The 23,573-nt window shown below is 44.0% G+C and overlaps 1 protein-coding gene across 2 annotated transcripts in view; it reads left to right on the plus strand.

Moving 5' to 3' along the window:
• Positions 1-23,573, plus strand: part of STON1 (stonin 1) — a 63,844-nt gene that overhangs the window by 20,768 nt on the left and 19,503 nt on the right. The window lies entirely within an intron of this gene.

A 23,573-nucleotide genomic window follows, 5' to 3' on the forward strand; every position in this document is an offset into this window, starting at 1 on the left:
TGGCTGCTCCATGTAGCTTCTCTATCTGGAAGAGTAGCTGGGCTTCTTACATGATATCTCAGACTCTGACAAGTCAGAAACGGAAGCCTTTGGGTCACTTCAGGGTTGTGACCAGAATTGTCACAGCATCATGTCTGCCACATTGTACTGGTCAGAGCAGTGACCAGGGCCCACCAGATCCAAGAGAAGGGGAAACAGAGCCTTCCTCTTGATGGAAGAGGGACAAGGTGACATTTCAAAAGAGCTGGGGATGACAGATATTGTTGCTCTACCTTGGAAAACCTCTGGCCTGAAGCACGGTTGCAGGAGTGCTCAAGAGTTTAGGCAGAAAGGCAGCTTCAGGGGGACACATACTTCTCTGTAGACCCTTTCTTTCTTTCCTTTCTTCCTTTCCTTCCCTCCCTCCCCCCTGCTTTCTTTCTTTCTTCTTTTTCTTTTTTTCCTGGAGTTTTGCTCTTGTTGCCCAGGCTGGAGTGCAATGGCAGGGTCTCGGCTCACTGCAGCCTCTGCCTCTTGGGTTCAAGTGATTCTCCTGCCTCAGCCTCCTGAGTAGGGGATTACAGGTGTGTGCCACCACTCCTGGCTAATTTTTGTATTTTTAGTAGAGGCAGGGTTTCACCATGTTGGGCAGGTTGGTCTCAAACTCCTGACTTCAAGTGATACACCTGCTTCAGCCTTCCAAAGTGCTGGAATTATAGGCATGAGCCACTGTGACCACCCATTGACCCCTTCTTAGGAGAATTGATCCTCATAGATTGTTTGAGTTTGAAGGGACCTTGGAAACTGCTTGCTAGCAGTGACTTGTTCTTAAGGCAGAGAGAGAAGCAGAGTTAGAAGAAAACCTAAATACTGGCCTCATGGTTCCCAGGAGAGGCAAACAGCTGTGGGGACTTCACCCAAAGAATTTCTACATGCTCTGAGCAGGAGTACAAAGTCTGTTGGAGAGATGGGTTTGGGGAGAGAGCAGAGCCCTGGGTGGTGTCCAGTCAAGATCAGCCATCACCTTAGAGGTGGTGTGAGCACCTGGTTCTGCTGGGCTGGATCTGTTAGGAGCTAGTGAGCCTTGCTGGGCTGGGCTGTGCATAGATACCTGAGATGACTTGGGCTTCCTTAGGAGACTGAGTGTTATTCCTTTATTTATTTATTTATTTATTTTTGAGACAGAGTCTCTGTTACCCAAGTTGGAGTGCAATGGCACGATCTCAGCTCACTGCAACTTCCACCTCCCAGGTTCAAGCAATTCTTCTGCTTCAGTCTCCCAAGTAGCTGGGATAACAGGCGCCCACCACCATGCCCAGATAATTTTTTGTATTTTTAGTAGAGACAGGGTTTTACCATGTTGGCCAGGTTGGTTTCGAACTCCTGCCCTCAGGTGATCCGCCCACCTGGCCTCCCAAAGTGCTGGAATTACAGGCATGAGTCACCGTGCCCACCTGTTACTTCTTTAAATTGGACTCAGAGTTGGAAGGAAAGAGGCTAGCCTACCAGGGGCTCAAGCGCCCAAGGTTGAAAGTTAGAGATCTGTAAATTTACATATAGGCTAACGTTGAGAATGTCAGTTGGCAAATCTAGTCATTGGCTCCCACGTATGCGTTTCTACTCAAACTTTGCTCTAAGTGCAAAATTCTTTGGTAAAGCCTTTGGTAGTCTTTGAAATTCAATAAAGTTCACAAGCATTTTGCAAGCCCTCCCCATAGATTTAGAGACATGAATATTTATTTTTGTGTGTGCTGAAATCTGCATTTGAGACTAAGACATCACTAAAGTAAATGCCAATCTTTTATAACTAGTTTGGTTTAATAAAGAATTTTAAAAATCTTTCTCTATTTTGAGTATTGTTCAAGTTGTTACATATTCGTACACATATATATCAATGGAATTCCATGGAAGTAGAGAGGAATAGAAGCAGACGTGCTGTTCTCTGTAATTCAGCAGTACTTGCCCATGTCCACAGTGATGCGGACATTTCTAGGTGAGCTTGATGGTCAGCAACAGCTTAGGACTGGCCATGGACAAACCAATATGCCTTTGATTTTGTGGCACACACACAATACTGTGAATCTCTGATCAGTGGCTGTGGCCCAATTTGGGCTGCCAGAGAAGAGACCTGCCATAGCTATGATCATAGGGTGTGTAATTGGATTTTGTGTCTGCTTACTGGGGTGAATAAAGCCAGGTGGGAGAAATTCTTTTATGCTGGTGTTAACTGGCACAAGACCAAATAACAGAAACATGAGCAGAGGATACAACGGCGAATGGCTGGTTTGCTGCCCCATGTGTTTGTTTACTCAAGCAGATGTCCTTTCCACATGGAGCCTTCCTTGCTCCTGAGCCGGGGCTGCATGTGATACTGTTCACTCCTAACCTTCCAGCGCACTTTAGCAGAGGAGGATGAGGACATTTTATCTTTCATTTGTTGTTTTCTCTGGTCTTTCCTACCAGGTTATAATGAGCAGGAATCTATACAGGTTGAGCGTCCCTAATCCAAAATCTGAAATCTCCAAAATCAGGACCTTTTTGAATGCTGACCCGAGGCTGAAAGGAAATGCTCAATGGGGCATTTCAGATTTTGGACTTTCAGATTAGGGATGCTGAACTGGTAAGTATAATACAAACATTTCAAAATCTGAAAAAATCTGAAATCTGAAATGCTCTTGGTCCCAGGCATTTTAGATAAAGGATATCCAACCTGTAGTAGCAACAGCTTCTATTTAACATCTCCCCCATGTACCTGGCACTTTACAGATGCTACTTTATATAGTATGTGCAAGAACCCTTTAACATAACTGCCTTACTCCCTTCAGGTTGCTATAACAAAAAACAGCTTAGATTGAGTAGCTTATAAGAACAGAAATTTCTTGCTCACAGTTCTGGAGGCTGGGAAGTCCAGTATGAAGGCTCCAGTGGACTTGATGTCTGATGAGTTCTTGTTCCTCATAGATGGCACCTTCTGTGTGTTCTCAGATGGTGGAAGGGACGAACAAGCTCTCTGGGGCCTCTTTGATAAAAACACTAATTTTATACACAAGGGCAGAGCCCTTATGACCTAATCAACTCCCAAAGGGCCCACCTCTTGCTACTATAACATTGGGGATTAAGTTTCGGCATATGAATTTTGGGAGACATAAACATCCAGAGCATAGAAGTAACTAAGGTTATCTTTGTTTCACACCTGAGAAGACAGGCTCAGGGAATTGAAGTAACTTGCTCCATGTCGTTGCTAGGCAGCGGCAGGGCTAGGATTCAAACACAAATCTCTCTAACTTCTAAGCCCTTTCCCTGCCATACCACCACAGAATCAGACCTCTGTGGTTTCCATGGTGCTTAACTCAGAACCCGGCACTTAGGAGATGTGGTCTTCACTGAATGAATAAGCAGGGGATGTGTAATACAAGAATTTGTAACAGAACCTTTGGCCAACATTTCCCCAAGGCCCAGCATCCGAGGGTAGAGATCCTGGGTGACTCTCTCTGCAGATGTAGTCCTTCACTTCTCATACAGGCCATTCCAATCTGAATGTAGCTTGTTTAGTGTGTGGGAAGGAATTACATTTTAGGGTATTAGATATCCTTTCTGGGTCATTTAGCTACCCGTCTCCTCTCAAAACACTAAAAACAATTACACAGTAATTAAGATAAATTACTTGACCAATTTTCATAGCAAAGTGCTTGGTTTCATTTACCACCCCCTCCCCTGCCGCTCCCCCTCCCCCTCCCCCACACACTGAACTGTTAAGTCCTGATATCCTTTTCATAAACTTCAGGACTTTCTGCTCATCTTCAGGAAGGACAGTGGGCCTGCAGGAGAGAGAGGGAAAGGAGGAGATTTGCATATTTAAAATGTGTGGTCTGAGCCAAACACCCTTCAGCTAACTTTATCTCACGTCTTTTCCCCGGCTTCCTTTGAGAATTCAGAATCAAAATCCGGGCATCACCATCTAGTGACCACGGGCCCTGCACCCCAGCCCAACCCTGGGGACCCTTTGGGGATCATGCCCTTTCTCATTTGTCTCTGAGTGCCCTGCCCTTTCCACTGAAGAGCCCACGGAACACATGCCAGCAGGCAGCCCTGAAAGCAAGCCTTGTTTGCAGGTCTTTGCCTGAACGAAGGCTGCTTGTCTGCCTCCTTCTGAAGGCCAGGGGTGGGCTACATTTTTTGGAGAGTAGGAAGCCCTGGGGTCCTCTTTGTGCTGCTCCTGGGAACAGAAGGTAGGTAGGGTATGAAGAGGCAGCCATTGCTAGGGCAGCCAGAAATCGGTCCACACAGGAAACAGCACAGCTCCACAGCTGCAGTGAGCAGAGCTGCAGAAACCCAGGAGTTGGGTGAGAGGGTCGGGGGTAAGATCCAGGCCTCTTCCCTGGGACCCAGCATCCATACTGGGCAAGCAGGCCACATGCTCCCTTGCTTCCAGATGGGCAGCCTGGCCTCCCTAAAATTGGCCTCCGCTATATCGCCACTCACCTAATGAGCGAGCCCCAAAGTCTTTCCTTGTCTCTGCTCTCTGCGGTTCTTCAAAGACCCGTGAGGAAACTTTTCTGCCCTGGGGGCTCCTCCATCTCCTGGTTTTACCTTAGCCTTTCCGGGTGTGTCTTACTTTCTCCTTTTCATTTCCTCTTCATGTAAAGTGACCCCACCCTGGGGCATTTCCCATTGTCTTGCATTCAGCTCTCATTTAGCCCTGAAAGACTCTCACTCTATACTTCTAGCCCTTGGTTTTCTCTCTGGGTACGGCCTCTTGTCTAGCTTCTTGAATGAGGTTTCCATGTGGGGGTACTTCAGAGCTGACCAATGTGTGTAAAACCAACTCCCTGTCCTGCTGGTTTTAAGCACATTGGTCAGCTCTGAGGTGCCCCCCACATGGACTCTGTCTTACTGTCACTCAGGCTGGAGTGCAGTGGTGCGATCTCAGCTCACTGCAACCTCTGCCTCCCGGGTTCAAGTGATTCTCCCGCCTCAGCCTCCTGAGTAGCTGGGACTACAGGTGTGTGCCACCACACCCAGCTAATTCTTGTATTTTTAGTAGAGACAGGGTTTCACCATGTTGGCCAGGCTCATCTCGAACTCATGACCTCAAGTAATCCACCCACCTTGGCCTCCCAAAGTTCTGGAATTACAGGTGTGAGCCACCACAGCTGGCCTCACGTTACTTTTGATTAGTCTTTTTCCGAGTTATTTTTGACATCTCCGTGTGCTGTTTTGACTTGCTTGATGAAGTAGTTCTTTTCATTTTACACATTTTTCAATTCAGAACACACTGGGATTGCACCATGACAGTCTGTTGTCAGAGAATGAGAGACCAATTCCGAGTTGTACAGAGACCTCAGAACTCTCAGTGGAGGCCCCTGCAGGCTCGGCATCACCTTGCTGCTCAGGAACCCCAGGCTTGTAGCAAAGGTGAATGCAGATTTGAACACCCTGCCCACACTTGGGACAATAATTTGTTTAAAGTGCCTACTGTGAGCAATTTTGCTAACGTTAATTTATTTGGTCCTTGTGAAGTAGGTGTTACTTACTTTCACTTTACAGAAGAGGAAATTGAGGCCAAAAGATCTGAAGCAACACTGCCTCAGAGATGCTAAGTAGAAGACCTGCCATGAGAGGCCAGGAGACTGGCATGAAAGCCAGTGATGCTAAATCCCTTTGCTCTTCTGCCTTCTTGGGTTGAGCCTTTGCATTGGCCAGAGCACAGAAGCCTACGAAGGAGGAGCTCCTTTTTTATTTATTTATTTATTTATTTTTTTAATTGCATTTTAGGTTTTGGGATACATGTGAAAAACATGCAAGGTTGTTGCATAGGTGCATACGTGGCAGTGTGATTTGCTGCCTTCCTCCCCTTCACCTGTATGTGGCATTTCTCCCCATGCTATCTCTCCCCAACTCCCCACCCCCTGCTGTCCCCCCCCCACTTCCCCCAACAGACCCCAGTGTATAGTGCTCCCCTCCCTGTGTCCATGTGTTCCCATTGTTCAACACCCACTTATGAGTGAGAACATGCGGTGTTTGATTTTGTGTTCCTGTGTCAGTTTGCTGAGAATGATGGTTTCCAGGTTCATCCATGTCCCTACAAAGGACGCGAACTCATCTTTTTGATGGCTGCATAATATTCCATGGTGTATATGTGCCACATTTTCCCTGTCCAGTCTATCATCGATGGGCATTTGGGTTGGTTCCAGGTCTTTGCTATTGTAAACTGTGCTGCAATGAACATTTGTGTGCATGTGTCCTTATAGTAGAACAATTTATAATCCTTTGGATATATACCCAGTAATGGGATTGCTGGGTCAAATGGAATTTCTATTTCTAGGTCCTTGAGGAGTCACCACACTGTCTTCCACGATGGTTGAACTAATTTACACTCCCACCAACAGTGTAAAAGTGTCCCTATTTCTCCACATCCTCTCCAGCATCTGTTGTCTCCAGATTTTTTAATGATTGCCGTTCTAACTGGCGTGAGATGGTATCTCAATGTAGTTTTGATTTGCATTTCTCTAATGACCAGTGATGATGAGCATTTTTTCATATGTTTGTTGGCCTCATGTATGTCTTCTTTTGTAAAGTATCTGTTCATATCCTTTGCCCACTTTTGAATGGGCTTGTTTGTTTTTTTCTTGTAAATCTGTTTTAGTTCGTTGTAAATTCTGGATATCAGCCCTTTGTCAGATGGGTAGGCTGCAAAAATTTTTTCCCATTCTGTTGGTTGCGGATTCACTCTAATGACTGTTTCTTTTGCCGTGCAGAAGCTGTGGAGTTTGATTAGGTCCCGTTTGTCTATTTTGGCTTTTGTTGCCAATGCTTTTGGTGTTTTAGTCATGAAGTCCTTGCCTACACTTATGTCCTGAATGGTTTTGCCTAGGTTTTCTTCTAGGGTTTTTATGGTGTTAGGTCTTATGTTTAAGTCTTTAATTCATCTGGAGTTAATTTTAGTGTAAGGTGTCAGGAAGGGGTCCAGTTTCTGCTTTCTACATATGATTAGCCAGTTTTCCCAACACCACTTATTAAACAGGGAATCCTTTTCCCATTGCTTGTTTTTGTCAGGTTTGTCGAAGATCGGATGGTTGTAGATATGTTGTGTTGCCTCCGAGGCCTCTGTTCTGTTCCATTGGTCTATATCTCTGTTTTGGTACCAGTACCATGCTGTTTTGATAGGAGCTCCTTTTAATTGGGGTTCAGAAGTTGCCCATCTTGCTACCTGCAGGTTCTGTGGGTGGAGAGCAGACCTATAGGCCAGGCAGATGGCTGGTTGAGACCATGAGTCCTAGCACTATGTTCAACACAGGGAAAGCTTCCATTAAGAGAGCTTCCTCCTTGATAACTTGGACAACACTTGATTGTCCAACATATTGGGTGCTCACTTTTCCCAGAGAGAATAGGCCAAGAGTTCAGTGCCACTTACTCATATTGTAGATGAGAGGCTGAATGAGCTCACCCTCTGTAGTAGGAAACTGAGGAGGGTTCCCAGAGGTCTGTGAAGGGCAGATGACCAGGTGTGGTGACATGGTCAGGTTGAGGGGAGACAGACTGTGGCCCCATGGCCCTAGCCAGAGTGCCCACTCTGCAGCATTGCAGAGACCCATTCCCATGGGAGAATCTGAGCCCCCTGATTTCTCCACCTTAGCCAGGAGAGGCCTGGGGCCTGTGGGTGGGAGGCTTGAGTGCTGACAGTCAAGAGGGACTGTGATGAGAGCTGCCAGGTGCCACTCTCAATGACCAGGAGATGCTCTGGGGAAGAAAGCCCTTGCATGTTTGCCAAGGTCAAAAGCAAGAGCTCATTCCAGTCATGGTCTGTGTGGAAGCTCTTTGGTCTGCTGTTTGGGAAAGCAAAGGTAGGGATGTCCTCCTATGAACACTGCTGGTGACCCAGGGAAAGAATCTGTGGTTCTTGCTTGTCCTGAGTGATGCTAAGAAGCTGCTCTAGGTACAGAGCCAGTCCCCATGGTCATAGCAGACAGTTGGCAACAGAATACAAAGACCAAGGTATCCAGAGGTAAAGGTGGACTATGTGTTCCCTGGTCTCAGACACTTGTATCTTCAGCAGGCTCCTGAGGGTTCTGAGGCACACCCTCCGTGTGTGTGTGTTTTTTTTTTAGACAGGGTCTCACTCTGTCATCCAGGCTAGAGTACAGTGGTGTGATTTCAGTTCACTGCAGCTCAACCTTCCACGCTCAAGCAGTTCTCCCACATTGACCTCCCAAGTAGCTGGGACTACAGGCACCTTGGCCTCCTAAGTAGCTGGAACTACAGGCACATGCCACCATGCCTGGCTGATTTTTTTTTTTAACTTTTAATAGAGATGAAGTCTCACTATGTTGCCCAGATTGGTCTTGAACTCCTGGACTCAAGCAATCTGCCCACCTCAGCCTACCAAAGTGCTGGGATTACAGGTATGAGCCACCGTGCCTGGCCTCCATGTGGGTTCTTAAGGAAACCTACCTGTTTCTCCTTCCTCTTAGAGGCCCATGACAGGCTCTGGGAAGGATTGCCATGAAGAGACCTGTAAGCCCTTTCTGATAAGGATTTCTCAAAGGCATTTGACCATGGATCTTTCCCCACAAACCGATTAACTTTTCTCCATTTAGAAGAACTGGTCATAGCAGACAGTTGGCAACACAATATAAATACATTCTTGAAGATAGTATCTTGAAGAATGTCTTCAAGTTTAAGTTACTATCACAAAATGCCATAGACCAGGTGGCTTATAAGCAACAGAGATTTATTTCTCATAGTTCTGGAGGCTGAAGTCCAAGATCAGGGTACTAGCATGGTTGGGTTCTGGTGAGGACTGCAGATGGCTGATGTCTCATTACCTCCTCATGTGGCAGAAAGAGAGTGAGCTGGATCCTCTGGCTTCTTCTTCTTAGACGGGTACTAATCCTATTTATGAGGGCTCTACCTTCATGACCTCATTACCTTCTAAGGGCCCTACCTCTAAATACCATCACATTGGGGTTAAGGTTTCAACATAGGAATTTTGTGGGGACACAAACATTAAGCTTAGAACAAAGGAGGATCCCTAAGCAGGGAATTGGGCCCAGGGATCTAAGACAGGGCAATGTATGATCAGATCCCCAGGGCAGAACAGAGGTATGGTAATAAATTAGGCAGAATGGAGACACAGTTCTAGAAAAGGATTCATAACAAGTTGTCTTGATGGTAAACCAAACTCCAGAGTTGGGGCTCTTTAGCTTCCTCCTGACTAGAGAAAGCAGGTGTTCTAAAGGTTAGAGTAGGGACAAAAGAGAAGAAAGGAAAACTAACATATATTGAGTACTTTTATGAGGTGTTTTACTGAGGTAAAATTAATATTGCCATTTTACAAATGAGGAAACTGTGGCTCAGGGACCTGCTTAGCAAATTTCTCTAGCATCTATGGCAGTGACACAAACATGGTATAGATACATCATGGAAATGTCATGATAATAAGGATAAAATTCTAAAATCAGAATGCCCACCAACTTTAAATCTTTTCTTTGTTCATGTAATGACCATTTCCTGGGACTGGCCAATTTGGGTTGCATTCTCTTCTTATTACTGTCAAAGGTAAACACAGCTGGACATTAGTTAAAATGGTGAGAATTGATTTTAATTGGTAATAACTATTGCAACAGGGAAAAGAGTCTAGCTTGAACTGAACTCAATTTCCATTTGTACAGAGGTGACTGGGCATTTTATTTTTTATTAAATTTAATTAATTAATTAATTTCCAAGATGGAGTTTCACTCTTGTTGCCCAGGCTGGAGTGCAGTGGCGCCATCTTGGCTCACTGCAACCTCTACCTCCCGGGTTCAAGTGATTCTCCTTCCTCAGCCTCTCAAGTAGGCGGGATTACAGGCACCTGCCACCATGCCTGGCTAAGTTTTCTATTTTTAGTAGAGACAGGGTTTCACCATGTTGATCAGGCTGGTCTCGTTCTCCTGATCTCAGGCGATCCACCCATCTTGGCCTCCCAAAGTATAGGGATTACAGGTGTGAGCCATCGCGCCAGGCCTGTGACTGGACATTTTAAAGGGGGAATGAGCTCAGGGGAGTCAGGGAAGTGAAAAATTACAAAAAGCGGGAATGAGGGGTTGGTTCATGTAAAATCCGTCTGGGTTTGCAAACTGGCATTTATCAAAGTTAGGCTCCTATCCTCCCACTGAAGCTGGAAGGCAGGGGCCCTATCTTCAGGCTTTGATTGAAACAAACGTTGAATTCTTCAGGCAGCCTTACGTTTTCTCAGGCAGGCACTTTAAGAGGGTCTGGTGTTGTAGGGGTGTGGTCTTGAGCCGTTACAAACTATATTAGTGTTTGTTCAAGACGTACGGGCTGAAGTTGAAAGGCCTATTCAAGAAGCAGGCACTGTGCCTGACTAGAATTTGGTCGAAGAGATAATTTACATCACTATTCTCTAAATTTAGGAAATAAACAGATTATTATGAGAAGCTTTTTTTAAAAAAAGCTGACACCAAATTCATGTGGAAAATTGAAGGTTAAATGCCATAGGGGAGGGGCAGTGTTGAGAAATTGAGCTGGAACCAACACTGACAATATTTGAAGGCATGGTTAGGTTTTGCTGGGGTTTAATATTTTACAAATGTTATTTCCTGTACATAGCTGAACTAAATACCACACATGTTTGTGATTAAGCATTATGAGCTGCAGAACATACGTGCTAATTATATGGTTCATGCAGCCTGTGGGCACTTTTCCCATGATCTAAGATGAAGGTGAGGCTTCTTAATTTTCCTTAAGGTTTTGGGTTTTCTGATGATTCCTTTTTGTTCCAAACTTTTGCTTTCCCCTTTAGAAGGAAACCTCTTATAGGAATGATATTTTATTTATTTATTTTTTTGAGATAGATAGAGTCTTGCTCTGTTGCCCAGGCTGGAGTGCAGTGGCATGATCTGGGCTCACTGCAACCTCCGCCTCCCGGGTTCAAGTGATTCTCCTGCCTCAGCCTCCTGAATAGCTGGGATTACAGGTGCCCACCACCTCGCCTGGCTAATTTTTGTATTTTTCGTAGAGACGGGGTTTTACCATGTTGGCCAGGCTGGTTTAGAACTCCTGATCTCAGGTGATCTGCCCACTTCGGCCTCCCTGTAATTCCAGAGTGTTGGAATTACAGGCGTGAGTCACTGCACCCGGCAAGGAATGATATTATAAATACTGTCACAGCAAGTCCTTAAGAAAATCTTCACAGATGCATTTTTACAAACTGGCCTGCCCCTGACTTTGGCTTTGTTTCCAGGATGTACAGTCTGGAATAACAGTGAGGGGAGCTAGATTGCAGACCTCCAATCATACAAAACCAGATTGAGGATTTGGAAATGCTGCTCCAGTTTAGTTACAATGTTGCTCTTGAGAAGTCTGGCGCTATAGGGAGTCTGAGAATTCCTTATTTGAGAATCAGCCAATGGAACCACACAGACACTGACATTAAGACATTCTTTCTCAGATTATGCAGCATTGTTACAGAGCAAAGAAAAGCCACAGGCATAAAGGACTCAATTCAGCCCTCTGCTGAAGGAAGAGAGGGTATTCCTGAGGCTTGGGTAGGAACTGGCCTAACAGGGACAGTTTGGTTGGGTTGATACCAGGAGGCTACTGAAAAGTGCTGGTGAAGCCTTCCTGAGCTCTGGTGAATACCTCCTCAGCATCAGTCCTTTCCCAACATCTGGCAGATATAGAGGAGTCAGACGTTAGGGACCACATTGGAGGGTGCTTTTCCCCACAGATACATACTCAAGTGGGGACAAAGTCTTCAGCTGCAAATGCTGTTTCGTCACCACATGCATCTAATCTGACTTCAGCAATCTATAAGAGAAGGTAGAACTTCATATTTACATTTTATTTGAGTGGCTTATGAGGAAAAATAGAGGAAAACTGCAAAGAACAGCAGAAGTAGACCCTTGAGGATGGAGGGGAGTAGGGGATGATGGTGTGGGAGGGATGGACTTTGCAGGGAGTTACACAAAGTTTGGAAAATTAGACAGTATACCAGTATCGCCACTAGAAGAGGAGTAGGGCACCTAAATATATTTATTAGACAACAATTCTGAGAAATTGTTCATCACTAAGGGTAGGACAGCCCATTGATGCAGTCAAGAAAAGGCAGGAAATAGGGCGAGCTGAGTTATGAAAGCCATTCTCAGAAATGACCCAAATTTATACTGAGCTGTTGTTCTTGAGCAACCTTGGGGAAAATTATCACAGAGTCTGCTTTTCCCACAGCCTGATGTCCAAGGGGCAGATACGTGTGGTGGGCTTGCTGGAAAAATAGGCTCTTCTCAGGTGAGAACAGCATCCTTCCAATCTAGAGCTCCTGGCTCCAGGAAGTGGTGGTGCCTCTACCCTGGTGCTGTTTCATTAGTGAAGAGTAGGGTGGTGGAAAGTGCAGAAAACGCAGGACCCGGGATGCTAGCAAAGCATTGGATCTCTCTGGATCTCTGGGATGGTGGACTTCGGGATCAGACAGACCTGGTTACAGTCTAGGTTCTACATCTTACTGGTCGGCGACTTTAGGCAAGTAGCTTAACTTCTCTGAACTTAATTTTCCTTTTCTACAAAGTAATGATAATATTACTCATGAGATTGTGATTATTAAATGAGATCATGCCTATACAGTTCTTAGCACACCATAAGCACATAGCTATTTGGCAAGTGTTTATTAGTGTAGTTAATTGAACAGAATGCCTTCAATGTCTTCCTAACTCTAAAATCCAGTCGTTCTTTGAACTGGGGAAGGCAGTAGAGAGATTTAATTTGTGGAAAAGTGAAAAGACCATTTAAAATTATTCAATCAGAAATGTATTAAGCTATGTGTATTTGTGTCAGGCATTTGTAGACAGTGTGGAAAATGTCTTAATAAATGAGACATGCTCTTTACTTGAAAAAGCTTCAGTCTGACTCTCAAAGAATATATGAAATTTTTCCTATGATAGCTTGAAAGACTTTATCCTTAAATTCCTTTTTGTGAAATCATTTTTCCATACCAGTGCTTCTTATTTATAGGGCTTGTTGCAAGTAATTTGCAATATTATTACAGATTGAGTTTCCCTTACACCAAATGCTTAGACCAGAAGTGTTTTAGATTTTCTTTGGATTTTGGAATATTTGCATCCCCAAACCTAAAATGCTGCAGTGCGCCTTTCCTTTGAGTGTCATGTTGCCATTCAAAACATTTTTAATTTTGAAGCATTTCAGATTTTGGGTTTTGGAATTAGGGAATATTCAACCTGTAATAATATTTAAGGTATTATTGTTTGTGAAAGATGTATTTTTAAACGATTTAGAGTCAATTCATGATAATCTCCATAATAAGAATTCCAGGCTGGGTGCGGTGGCTCATGCCTGTAATCCCAGCACTTTGGGAGGCCAAGGCAGGCAGATCACTTGAGGCCAGGAGTTTGGCCAACGTGGCAAAACCCCATCTCTACTGAAAATACAAAAATTAGCCAGGCATGGTGGTGCATATCTGTAATCCCAGCTGCTTAGGAAGCTGAGGCAGGAGAATCACTTGAACTCGGGAGGTGGAGGTTGCAGTGAGCCAAGATTGCACCACTGCACTCCAGCCTGCGTGACAGTGAGATTCAGTCTCAAAAAAAGAAAAAGAATTCCAGTATGATTTCTTAAGTGGGAGAACGGTGGAGTGTAAGAACTGTGTGCAAGTGCAGCCTTTGTTCATGTTTCCTGTGAACCCTCCTATTACTGATCACCACTTAAAGTGGTAGGGACAATTAATTAGTTCAGGGCTTCCCTAAATATGGGGAGTGCTAAATTCTGGGTACATCCAAGAGCATGTGCTAGGCTTCTAAATGCCATTTGTCACACATGTTGAGGTCTAAGTTTGCAAACCACTGTTTCCTAGATCCTTGTTATTCCTGGTGTGAATAAGTGTGTGTGTCTATTTTTAATTTCTTCTTCAGTTCAGTGCTTTGAAAACACGCAGCTGAAAAAAATGTCTAATAGTTTCAAGAGGAAGCAAATGCTTCCCTAGAAACCTTTGAACCTCAGAAATGGATTTCTAGAAATTCTCGTCATAATATATTCTTCTTTTCTTTCTGGGCCCCATTCAGAGTCTTAATGTTTTGTCTGTCTCTGAATTTTTTTTTCCTTTTTTTTTTAGACAGAGTCTTGTTCTGTCCCCCAGGCTGGAGAGCAGTAGCTCGATCTTGGCTCACTGCAACTTCCACCTCGTGGGCTCGAACTGTTCTCCTGCCTCAGCTTCCCAAGTAGCTGTGAGGAGTGCCACCACACCTGGCTAATTTTTGTATTTTTGGTACAGACAGGATTTCACCATGTTGGCCAGGCTGGTCTTGAACTCCTGGCCTCAAGTGATCTGCCCGCCTCAGCCTCCCAAAGTCACATAGGCATGAGCCACTGTGACTGGCCTTGTCTCTGAATTTTGTGTGGAATTGTCCTCTAGGAGTTTGCAGGGTATTCCAGATTGAAAACAGACCTTTGAAAAGTATGGGGCATGCAGGCTGGGATGGAATCCACAGCTAAGGAAAAAGCCAGGGAATCAGAATAGAGGAATCTTGGCTATGGAGAAAAGCAGCTGGGGACTTGGCGCCAGGAGTCCTTGGTTCACAGCTCTGCACTAACTGGACTTGAGACCTTGGGGAAAGTGCCCAAATGCTGTGGTCAGCTCTGTATTGTCACGCAATTTAAATGAGATGTTGCCTGTTGTTGGAAATAGATGCTCGGTACTGCAAGAAAAATTAGCACTGAGACAAAGGATCTTTCAGCAACGCAATTATTACTTCCTGGACTGCGGGAAGGGTACTCTTGCTAGCCATTTTGCCACAAGAGTACAATGAACAAAGGAAAACACACACATTTATTCATTACACATTTGGGGTCATCCTTACTGCTGTGTCCGCTCTCCGTTGGCTGGAGTCAGACCTCACAATTTAAACTAAAACCCGATTGGCTAACAACTTAAAACTTTTCTTAACAGGTAAAAGCAGTGGAGAGCTGGGACATGCCTGTGAGCATATCCAGCATAGATATCTTGGTTAAAGTACAAAGACATAGAATGTACTACCTGCCTGTAAGCATGGCATGTCTAACAGCTACATAGGATAGGGCCTAACAAAGTTATTAGCACACTTATTTTTTAACAAGAAAGGAAACTTTAAAAAGGAACTTTTCTACTTCCCACACCTGTGAAGGGCCTTCTGGGAGGCACAAGTACATATCTAGACCAACTCTACTTGTAACGCAAGAACAAAACAAAACTTAAGTTACATAGATGTTGCCACTTGAATACTTTTGGATTCCAATGTCTCAAAGTGCATAGGGTAAAGTAGCAGATGACTGAAAAAGATGCATCTAAACTTCTCTGAGTGTTCTTATCTTTTGGAGACCCAATAGGCTTCTAACAGACCAAGGCTCTGGACAGGGTGTGGCCCTCCTTTCCTATGAGAGGATTAGGAGGGAAGGAAGCTGCTGCACGGAACTGATCTTAGTTGCTGACTTTGTGCCAACTGGCTGGTGGGGTTTTGAGACCAGAATAGAAAGATGAAGTCATATAGAGGGAGGAGGTGAAAGAGGTGAGAGAAATGGAAGCGAGTGTAAAAAAGATTGATAGGCTGGGCATGGTGGCTCATGTCTGCAATCCCAGCACTCTGGGAGGCTAAGGCGGGTGCTGACCATGAGGTCAGGAGTTCAAGACAAGCCTGGCCAACACGGTGAAACCCTGTCTTTACTAAAAATACAAAAACTAGCTGGGTGAGGTGGTAGGTGCCTGTAATCCCAGCTATTTGGGAGGCTGAGGCAGGAGAATCGCTTGAACCTGGGAGGCAGAGGTTGCAGTGAGCCAAGATTGTGCCACTGTACTCCAGCCTGGGTGACAGAGCAAGACTCTGTCTAGAAAAAAAAAAATGATAAAGGAAGATAGCAAGAGATTCAAGAGGAGAGGAAGAGGAGCACAGTGGGAAACAGGCCTCCCCTTGACAGTGGGAAATCAGCTGCTGACTCCAGAACATTATCAGACTTCTAGGACAAAGGTTTGGGTTCCTGTTGGGCACCATATGAAGTTCTGTTTGTTTGAATAAAACTCACATCACATTTGCCGAGTGCTTTCTATGAAAGAGTCCTATACAGGGGTGAAAGGTGGACAGTGAGGGGGTAGGAGTGCACTTTACATAGATTTGGGGTTCAAGGTAGGAGATTTTTTTTTTGAGACTGAGTCTTGCTCTGTCGCCCAGGCCGGAGTGCAGTGGTGCGATCTTGGCTCACTGCAACCTCTGCCTCCCAGATTCAAGCAGTTCTCTGCTTCAGCCTCTTAAGTAGCTGGGATTATAGGTGGCTGCCACCATGCCTAATTTTTTATTATTTGTAGAGACGGGAATTTCACCATCTTGGCCAGGCTTGTCTTGAACTCCTGACCTGGTGATCTACTCATTCAGCCTCCCAAAGTGCTGTGATTACAGGTATGAGCCACCATGCCCAGCTGAAGTAGGAGATTTTTGTGTAAGGTTTGCTTTCAAAAAATTCAGGGCTGCTTAGAAAGTAATGGGCTTGATTTTCTTTTGTCCCGCTTATGGAAATTGGTTTATTTGCCTCATAACAACCCAAAACTGAAGACACCAACACTACTGTTGCAAATTTTGAAGCTACAAGAAAAACTGAGGAGGCGAAATTTTTGGCGTACATCAGAATCGTATTCAGTCTGAAATGGAATTATTTCTTCTTTTTCTTTTCTTTTTAATAAACCCAACTAAAGTAAATATTTTCCCAAGCTCTCACCCTATAGGAGGAGTTATTTTGGCTGGATGCCTTTTGAAGACGGTGAGATGGAGATGGGTCAGAAGTAGTGTTGCTGATTTCCCACCTCTGAGCCTCTTGGTGGGTCCCCTTGAAACTGTGCTCTCTCTGCTCTGAGGGACGGTGCTTCCTGGCAGCTTCAGTCTAAGAACAGTGACAGTGAAATGGCTTCCAGAGAGCCAGCAGCCTGGGCCACCCTCCACTGTGTGTTTTTGTGCCCTCAGGAATGTGTGGATGCAGCAAATGACAACAGTGAATGCTCTGTCCCTAGCGAGCCCCAGGCCCTCTCACTCTTTGTGTTGGCTATTTTCCAAGGTTGAATGACTGCATTGGTTGAAGCTTCATTATCCACAAGGGGAGGCAAGACAGTGGGCTGGAGGGAGAAAAATAGGCCTTTCCCATGGGCATGATTCCAGCAGGTTTTGCATTTTTACATCAGTAGGTCTCAGGGAGTTTCATTTTCTGTCAGTTTGGACATTTGCCCTATCCCAGCTATTTGGGAGGCTGAGGTAGGAGGATCACTTGAGCCCAGGAATTTGAGACTGGTCTGGGAAACATAGCAAGATCTCTCCTCTGAAAAATAAATATCCCAGCACTAAAGCCCATGTACTTAGTGGTAATACAATTTCTGCTTTTGACAAAATTTTCCACTGGGTGTCAACCACCATAGCGTCGCTTTAGAATTGGAAAGGACCATAGAGCTCATTCTAGTGTAATCACTGAATGTCTGGGGAGGCTGTGCACACAGCTAGTGAGTGACAGAGCAGTGCCCAGAATTTGGGTTACCCAAGCCCCACATCAGTGTTGTGGTCCTTACACTTCATTGCCTCTGGTGTTATTAGAATAATTTCAATAATTTGTTGTATCAAGTTGGGCTGAAGTGATCCTGGTTTTTCCATGCCTAGGTATATACTCAAGAGAAATGATCACATGAAACTTATACAAATAGAGGTTCAGAGCAGCATTATTCAAAATAGCTAAAAAGTGGAAATAAACCAAATGTCTATCAACTGATAAATGGATAAAGTGTGATATTTCCATGCAGTGGACTACTATTCAGCCATAAAAAGAAAGGAAGCACTGATATGTGCTACAACATGGATGACCTTGGAAACATTATGCTAGGTGAAAGAAGCCATATGTTGTATGATTCAATTTATATGAAATGTCCTGAAAGGTAAATTCATAGAGACAGAAGTTAGTTTAGTTGTTTTCAGGGCTGGTGGGAAGGGGAGTATGTGGAGTGACTATAAATAAGTATACAGGGTTTATTATCAGAACGATAAGAATGTTGTAGAATTTGGCCAGGTGTGGTGGCTCACGCCTGTAATCCCAGCACTTTGGGAGGCCCATGTGGGTGGATCACTTGAGATCAAGAGTTCAAGACCTGCCTGACCAACATGGTGAAACCCCGTTTCTACTAAAAATACAAAAATTAGCCGGGCGTGGTGGTGCGTGCCTGTAATCCTAGCTACTCAGTAGGCTGAGTCAGGAGAATCGCTTGAACCTGGGAAGGTTGCAGTGAACTAAGGTCACATCATTGCACTCCAGCCTGGGTGACAGAGTGAGACTCCATCTCAAAAAAAAAAAAAATTGTTGTGGAAATTGATAGTTGTGATGGTTGTACAATTCTGCTAACATACTAAAAGCCACTGAATTGACACTTTATTGAGAATTATATCTCAATAAAGCCGTTATTTAAAACATCCTGGCTCTACCTCTTATTTATGTATTTATTTTTTTTTTTTTTGTCTTTTTGTTTTTTTTCTTTTTGTGGAGAACAGGGTCTCACTATATTGCCCAGGCAGGTCTCAAACTCCTGGGCTCAAGCTGTCCTCCTGCCTCTGCCTCCCTAAGAGCTGGGATTACAGGCATGAGCTACAGCTCCCGGCCCTGGCTCTACGTCTTACTGTCTGGGCCACTTTAGGCAATGAACCTAAACCCAAGTCATCTCAGCTATGAAAGAGGAATAATAATACACTTCACAGGGTCTTTCTGATAACTGAGATTGTGAATTTGAAAATGCTTCTAAACTGTAAACTTCACGTATTTTTGGGCTGTCAGTGGGTTATAAATTCATTATAAATTGGATTTTTAATCTTCTCCTCTTGTGTTTTTCACAATAATAACAAGATCTGGGTACATAGTGATCACTCAGATAAAGATTTATTGAATTAGGCCACTGCGGTGGCTCACGCCTGTAATCCCACCACTTTGGAAGGCCGAGGCCGGCGAATCACGAGGTCAGGAGTTCAAGACCAGCCTGGCCAACATGGTGAAACCCCGTCTCTACTAAAAATACAAAAATTAGCTGGGCATGGTGGTACCTGTCTGTAATTCCAGCTACTCAGGTGGCTGAGGCAGGAGAATCACTTGAACCCAGGAGACGGAGGTTGCAGTGAGCCGAGATCAGGCCATTGCACTCAAGCTTGGGCTACATAGCAAGACTCTGTCTCAAAAAAAAAAAAAAAAGATTGATTGAATTGATTCAAATGTATTCCAGTTTCATTCAGTTGTGGTAAATGAAACTACATAACAGGAGAGCTACTCTTTTAAGAGTTTTTAAGTGTACAAAACAGTATTATGAACAATATGCACATTGTTGTACAGCAGATCTCTAGAACTTTTTCATCTTCCGTAACTGAAGCTATATCCATTGAACAGCAACTTTCCATTTTTACTTCCTCCCAGTTCCTGGCAACCACCATTTTACTTTCTGCTGTATGAGTTTGAGTACTTTACATACTTCGTATAAGAGGAGTTATGTAGGATTTGTCCTTCTGTGATAGGCCTACTGCACTTAGCATAATGTGCTGAAGGTTCATCTATGTTGCAGCCTGCATCAGAATTTTCTTCCTTTTAATACTGAATAATATTCTGTTGTATGAATAGGCTGCATTTTCTGTATGCATCCATCCACTGATGAACATTTGGGTTTTTCCATCTGTTGACTATTGTAAATAATGATGCAATGAATATGAGAGGGCAAATATTTTTTCAAGACCTTGTTTTCAGTTCTTTTGGATAAATACCCAGAAGTGAGATTGCTGGATCATATGGTAGTTCTATTTTTATTTTATTTTTATTTTTTGATATGGCATTTTGCTCTTGTTTCCCAGGCTGGAGTGCAATGGCATCATATTTGCTCACTACAACCTGTGCCTCCTGGGTGCAAGCAATTCTTCTGCCTCAGCCTGCCAAGTAGCTGAGATTAACTGGGCACCCACCACCATGCCCAGTTAATTTTGTATTTTTAGTAGAGATGGGATTTCACCATATTGGCCAGGCTGGTCTCAAACTCCTGATCTTAGGTGATCGGCTGTCTTGGCCTCCCAGTGTGCTGGGATTACAGGCATAAGCCACTGTACCTGGCCCTATTTTTAATTTTTTGAGGGCTTTCCATAGTGTTCTTCATAGTGGCTGCACCACTTGACATTCCCACCAACAATACACAAGGGTTCCAATTTCTTATATCCTTGCCAGGATTTGTTATTTTCCTTTTTTTTTTTTCTTTTTTTTGAGACAGAGTCTCACTCTGTCACCTAGGCTGAAGTGCAGTGGTGTGATCTCGGCTCACTGCAACCTCCACCTTCTGGATTCAAGCGATTCTCATGCCTCAGTCTCCTGAGTAGCTGGAATTACAGGCACCCGCCACCACACCCGGCTAATTTTTGTATTTTTAGTAGAGACGGAATTTCACCATGTTGGCCAGGCTGGTCTTGAACTCCTGACCTCAAGTGATCCACCCACCTCAGTTTCCCAAAGTGCTGGGATTGCAGGCGTGAGCCACCTCGCCCGGCCATATTTTCATTTTTTAAAAAGAAAATAATGGCTATTCTCAAAGGTATGAGGTGATATCTCATTGTAATTTTGATTTGCATTTTCCTGATGATTAGTGATATTGAACATATTTTCATATACTTTCTGGCCATTCGTATGTCTTTTTGGAGACATATCTATCCAAGTACTTTGCCAGTTACTAAATTGCATGATTTATTTTTTTGCTGTTGAGTTTATTGAGTTCTTTATGTTTTGGATATTAATTCCTTATCAGAAATACCGTTTGCAAATGTGTTCTCCTATTCTTTATGTTACCTTTTTACTTTGTTGATTGTTTCCTTTGCTGTGCAGAAACTTTAAGTTTAATGGTGTCTTACTTTTCTGTTTCTGCTTTTGTTGCCTGTGCCTTGCTACCATATCCAAGAAATGATTGCCAAGACCAATGTTATGAAGATTTCCCTCTGCGTTTCTTTCTAAGAGTTTTATAGTTTTGGCCGGGTGCGGTGGCTCACCCTTGTAATCCCAGCACTCTGGGAGGCTGAGGTGGGTGCATCATGAGGTCAGGAGTTTAAGACCAGCCTGACCAACATGGTGAAACCCCATCTCTTCTAAAAATACAAAAATTAGCCTGGTGTGGTGGCACGCACCTGTAGTCCCAGCCATTCAGGAGGCTGAGGCAGGATAATCGCTTGAACCCAGGAGGTGGAGGTTGCAGTGAGTCGAGATTGTGCCACTGCACTTCAGCCTGGGCATAGAGCAAAACTCCATCTCAAAAAAAAAAAAAGTTTTATAGTTTCAAGTCTTATGTTTAAATCTTTTATCCATTTTTTTTTTTTTGAAAGTGCAGTGGTGCAAACTCAGCTCACCACAACCTCTGCCTCCCAGGTTCAAGCAATTCTTCTGCCTCAGCCTCCTGAGTAGCTGGGATTACAGGAGCAGGCCACTAGGCCTGGCTAATTTTTTTGTATTTTTAGTAGAGATGGGGGTTTCACTGTGTTGGCCAGGCTGATCTTGAACTCCTGACCTCAGGTGATCTATCCACCTCAGCCTCCCCAAGTTGTTGGGATTACAGGCGTGAGCCACTGCACCTGGCCTCTTTGATCCATTTTGAGTTGATTGTTGTGTATGGTATAAAACAAGCTTCTCCAACCTGCAGCCCACAGGCCACATGTGGCCCAGGATGGCTTTGAATGCTGCCCAACACAAATTTGTAAACTTTCTTAAAACATTATGAGGTTTCTTTTTTCTTCTCATCTTTTTTTTCAGCTCATCAGCTATCATTAGTGTTAGTGTATTTTCTGTGTGGCCCCAACACAGTTCTTCTTCCTCTTCCTTTTTTTTTTTTTTTTTGAGACAGAGTCCCTCTCTGTTGCCCAGACTGTAGTACAATGGTGTAATCTCAGCTCACTGCAATCTCCGCCTCCCAGGTTCTAGTGATTCACCTGCCTTAGCCTCCCAGGTAGCTGGGATTAGAGGTGCCTACCACCATGCCTGGCTAATTTCTGTGTTTTTAGTAGAGATGGGGTTTTGCCATGTTGGCCAGTCTGGTCTCGAACTCCTGACCTCAAGTAAACTACCTGTCTTGGCCTCCCAAAGTGCTGGGATTACACTTTCAGGTGCAGGTGTGAGCCACTGCACCTGACCTCAATTCTTCTTCCAGTGTGGCCAGTGGAAGCCAAAAGGTTGGACATCCCTGATACATGATAACAGGTTAGTTTCATTCTTTTGCACATGAATATTGAGTTTTTCCAACACCATTTTATTGAGACAAAGTTTCACTCTCGTTGCCCAGGCTGGAGAGCAATGACCCAATCTTGACTCACCGCAACCTCTGCCTCCCAGGTTCAAGTGATTTTCCTGCCTCAGTCTCCCAAGCAGCTGAGATTACAAGCATGTGCCACCACGCCCAACTAATTTTTTGTGTTTTTAGTAGATATGGGGTTTCACCATGTTGGCTAGGCTGGTCTAAAACTCCTGACCTCAGATGACCTGCCCACCTTGGCTTCCCAAAGTGCTGGGGTTACAGGCATGAGCCACTGCACCCAGACATCTTTTCTTTTTTAATATAGGCATTTGTGGCTATAAAATTCTGTCTGGATACTGCTTTTGCTGCATCCCATAAGTTTTGGTGTGCCGTTTTCATTTTTTTTTGTCTCAAGATATTTTCTTATTTCCTTTTTTATTTCTTCTTTGATCCATTGGTTGTTCGAGAGTATGTTGTTTAATTTTCACATATTTGTGAATTTTTAAGTTTTCCTTCTATTATTAATTTCTAGTTTTATTCCATTGTGGTTAGAAAAAATGTTTGTGTGATTTCAATCTTCTCACATTTGTTAATATTTGTTTTATAACCTAACATATGATCTGCTTTGGAGAATGTTCTGTGTGTGCTTGAGAGGAATATGTGTTCTGCTGCTGTTAGGTGGAATGTTCTGAATATATCTAGAGTTTCATTTAGTTTATAGTGTTCAGGTCCTCCGTTTCTTTAGTGGTCTTCTATCTGGATGTTCTATGTATTGTTGAAAGTGTGGTGTTGAAATCTATTATTAATGAGTGGCTATTTCTCCCTTCAGTTCTGTCAATGTTTGCTTCATATATTTGGGTGCTCTGATGTTGGGTATATGTGTGTGTGTATATATGTGTGTGTGTGTGTGTGTGTGTGTGTGTGTGTGTGTGTGTTTTGAGATGGAGTCTCACTCCATCATCCAGGCTGGAGTGCAGTGACACTATCTCAGTTCACTGCAACCTCTGCTCCCAGGTTCAAGTAATTTTCCTGCCTCAGCCTCCCGAATAGCTAGGATTACAGGTGCCTGCCACCATGCTTGGCTAATTTTTGTATTTTTAGTAGAGATGGGGTTTCACCATTTTGGCCAGGCTGGTCTCGAACTCCTGACCTCAGGTGACCTGCTTGCCTTGGCCTCCCAAAGTGCTGGGATTACAGTTGTGAGCCACTATTCCTGGCTGGATTAATGTATATTTATAATTGTTATGTCTTCCTAGTGAATTGACTCTTTCATCGTTATATAATGTCCTTCTTTGTCTCCAAC

This window comes from Aotus nancymaae, unplaced genomic scaffold (genome assembly GCF_030222135.1).
Source record: "Aotus nancymaae isolate 86718 unplaced genomic scaffold, 86718_ANA_hifiasm-v0.15.2.pri h1tg000057l, whole genome shotgun sequence".
NCBI lineage: Eukaryota > Metazoa > Chordata > Mammalia > Primates > Aotidae > Aotus > Aotus nancymaae.